Raw genomic sequence first — 4,139 nt, 5'->3', positions numbered from 1 at the left:
CGAATGCTACGAGGTCATCAATATACCAGAAAGTACAATTAATTTTTTTTTGCTACATGTAGGTTCGTTTTTACTTCTTCTTTTTTTTTGCCAGATTAGTTGGATATTCTGAATCATGTACACTGCAGGTAAGGGGATTGCTAAATGATGAAGATAAGCAAACATTGTTTTGTGGGAAAGTTGCAAAAGTTACAGTGAAGCATTTGTGCAATATAAAAAAGAGAGAAAAAAAGTGGATCTCAGCTTTTACGGGAGGGTTCGGACGAACCCCTCCCCCCCCCCCTAAATACGGGCCTGCAACTTTTTTTCGCACTGTGTGCACATATAGATATTATGGGTTCAGTGGCCGTACTTTAGTCTGTTTTAAAATTAGTAAAATATACACATATATGGAAACTTTTATTAGCAAATAAGTTCAGTAAAACCTGTTCACTTATTTTTTATCTACAGAATTTCAAAAGTAGAACAACAAACATAAGCGTACAAAACAGGGGGTGGGGCAGTTGCCCCCCTAGTGTTGGAGCAAAACGTCAAATTCGGGAAAATATGATACGGTATTAGGGGAAAATGTGCTAAGCTGAGACCTTTCTACCATGTATTTCCATAATTCTACCCTCAAACGCAGTTATAATCCTTGTAAAAATGCGTAGCGATTCAGTTGCTGTTTCGTAGTACTGCTAACACGAATAATATTATCCAGATTCGTGCATTTTCTTTTAATTTGGGCAAAAGCCAGCCTATCCCCCTAAAAAAAATGGGAGCCCGTACGCCTATGACAACAAAAGTATTATTGGTAAAAATAACCGTCACTGGGTGGACTCGAACCACCAACCTTTCGGTTAACAGCCGAACGCGCTTTTTTTTTTCTTTTTTTTTTATCTTTTTATTTACAAATTCAACAATTCACATTCAATAAATAAAATATATATTAAAGCAATAAATACGCACACACAAGAACCATTCACTGAATTACTCTGACCTCTCGCGCTCATTCATACTGATTTTATCCATTAATATATATATTATCATCATTTCTTATAAACATTCAAAAAATAAATTAAAAAATAGTAATTTCATTCACTTCTCAAACGTCTGTTTTATAAACACCAGCAATTAAAGTTCTAAACAGGTTTTAATTTTTTTCCATTTGGATCAGTGTCAATTCCTTTTCTTTTTCTTTCCTCGGCTAACCTCCTAATAAACGCTTCATTAGGTCGATCGACCTTTCTCCTCCTTCTGTATTTTCTGTTTTGAGAGTCATGGTGTTCAGTGTTCTCCGATTGATCTCTGTCCGTGCGTGGTAAGCGGTCACCCATTGTCTCGGTTCTTTCATTCCCAACATTTGAGCTTCTGTTTTTAACAGGTGAATCAGTGACTCGCTTCACACTAGTATTGTCCGATGTCTTTCCTTCTTCTGTCTTTGTTCCTCTAACCTCCTCATTGTCTTTAGCTGGCTTGGCATGCTTCACTGACGGGGCTCCTTTAGGGATCGAAATTACTTTTTCAATTACCTCATCGTCCATATTTTCTTCATCAGAACTGTGTTCCTCTCCATTACTTGTATATTCCACATCAGAATCGCATTCCTCACTACTTCTACCGTCCTTACAACTACACTGAGAATGTCTCTTGTTACACTCACCACACTTTAACTTTTCACAAAACTGTTTTATATGGCCAGTTTGTTTACAAAAATGCCACACAATATCTGGACAAAACTTCATGACATGTGAATCAGATAAACAGTTCCAGCATACTTTTGTTTGACCACTGTGTATTACCCGAAAAAACATGGGTCCTTCTGCAGTATCAAACTTCACAGAATATGGCATCGATTTGACATTTTCCGGAAATTTCACCCTTACATAACGTGTTCCATCAAAAATGGGAAGTCCAGCATGTTTCCGCCTTTTAATGTCAGATATTACCGCAATCTTGTATTCATTTAGTTTCTTGACAATGTCATCATCAGTTACATATGATGGTAAATGCATAAAAGACACCACCACTGTGTCAGAAAACAACATGCTACAGTTAAAATCATGTCCATTGAACGAAAATCCATCGACTACCAACCTCGCATTTTCTTCGCAATCAAAAGTCACATCCAGAATGTTAGCATATTTGGGAACAATCGCCAAAACTGTATTCTCACCAGTAATATCTTCCAAAGCTTTCTAAATGTCATCAATCTTGTGTTTTAGATTATCCAAACATCAACAGAAACTGTGCATTCCTTCCTGTACCTCGCACCCAAAATGGTGAAGCATTTGTGCAATATAAAAAAGAGAGAAAAAAGTGGATCTCAGCTTTTACGGGAGGGTTCGGACGAACCCCCCCCCCCCCTAAATACGGGCCTGCAACTTTTTTTCGCACTGTGTGCACATATAGATATTATGGGTTCAGTGGCCGTACTTTAGTCTGTTTTAAAATTAGTAAAATATACACATATATGGAAACTTTTATTAGCAAATAAGTTCAGTAAAACCTGTTCACTTATTTTATCTACAGAATTTCAAAAGAAGAACAACAAACATAAGCGTACAAAACAGGGGGTGGGGCAGTTGCCCCCCTAGTGTTGGAGCAAAACGTCAAATTCGGGAAAATATGATACGGTATTAGGGGAAAATGTGCTAAGCTGAGACCTTTCTACCATGTATTTCCATAATTCTACCCTCAAACGCAGTTATAATCCTTGTAAAAATGCGTAGCGATTCAGTTGCTGTTTCGTAGTACTGCTAACACGAATAATATTATCCAGATTCGTGCATTTTCTTTTAATTTGGGCAAAAGCCAGCCTATCCCCCTAAAAAAAATGGGAGCCCGTACGCCTATGACAACAAAAGTATTATTGGTAAAAATAACCGTCACTGGGTGGACTCGAACCACCAACCTTTCGGTTAACAGCCGAACGCGCTAACCGATTGCGCCACAGAGACTTGATTATATTAATGAATTGCAAACACATGATCAGGGTCATAGGGTCAACGTGCAAATTCAGAGCAAGCTGTTGTAGTGCACGCCTGACGTGGGCGCATGTGTCGACTTTTCACTGGCTTCTCCGTCCGGGACAGGTGCAGACACAATGAACTATGACACTCATGTACATAACCCGAGTACTTTGCCGTTCGAGAGCTAGACGGACATTTATATGATTTGGACGTTTATGTTCACTCGATCAGCAACAAGAAACCTGACAACACTCCTTTTCAATAATGTTCCAGTTAAATACGTCGGTGATAACGGGTTTCTTCCTATAGTGTGTGTATTAGTGGTTAATATGTCAAATATTTGTTATCAGCGAACTCGAAAATGATTCATGTTGAATGTAATGGTATTTAATGTCAAACATAGGGTTATTGCATGTTGTATTAGAGCGGGAATCGTTGCCTACCCGGTGGTAGGTAGCCATGCCGTGTTTTCACTATATTATAGTTATCTCTGACTGAGATAGCGATCATAACCGTCCAGATGTCCGATTCGGAGTAGGTAGGGCTGGGTTACCCAAAACACACGTACAAGAAAGAAATATAAATTATGACGAAAATAAAACAAGAAAGAAATACAAGTATAAACAAAAATCAGAAAACCTCAGAAAATTTAAATGTAGGAGGACCACACTAAAAGAAACCCACCTTCTCCAGGCAATATGTCTTCTTGGGGTACCCGATATGTACCCGTATGTTTCTTGGCTTGAGTCTTCTGTTCTAACAATGTAACATCGCCAAGGGCTTTAACATTAATGTATTGCCCGGGGAGGTCCTTAAATCAGCAATATCGTCTTCCTATCTTATTTCAGAAACCCTCATCTGAACTAACAAGACGCAAATTCAATTTGTCCAAAATCCGCATGTGTATACGTATGCGTGATCCGTAATGCGTATCAATCACTTTTTATGTACCGTAGTTCCTCTAATAAACACCGGCCTCCAATAAGCGCCGGGTCTGTAACACTTTGCAACAAAAATAGACACCGGGCCTCTAGTAAGCGCCGGGCCTCCATGAAACGCCGGGTAACACAGCCGAAAACTGATTACTCATTGGCCTATTCCAGTAATGACGTTGACGCTAGGTACTTTACACGGACAACTAATATTAATATGTTTATTGTTTTATGAAAGTTTAAAGTTTTGTATAAA

At 38.6% G+C, this 4,139-nt stretch overlaps 1 non-coding gene across 1 annotated transcript; it reads right to left on the bottom strand.

The window, feature by feature from the left end:
- Window positions 1-2,865: 2,865 nt before the first annotated feature.
- On the bottom strand, window positions 2,866-2,939 carry Trnan-guu. The gene has a single exon. It is a non-coding gene; the product is annotated as a tRNA-Asn (tRNA).
- Between the last annotated feature and the right edge of the window lie 1,200 nt (window positions 2,940-4,139).

The sequence above is a fragment of the Gigantopelta aegis genome, chromosome 6 (assembly GCF_016097555.1).
Source record: "Gigantopelta aegis isolate Gae_Host chromosome 6, Gae_host_genome, whole genome shotgun sequence".
Lineage (NCBI taxonomy): Eukaryota > Metazoa > Mollusca > Gastropoda > Neomphalida > Peltospiridae > Gigantopelta > Gigantopelta aegis.
Note: the sequence above shows the minus strand (reverse complement) of the source record. Positions and strands in the feature narration are given on the sequence as shown.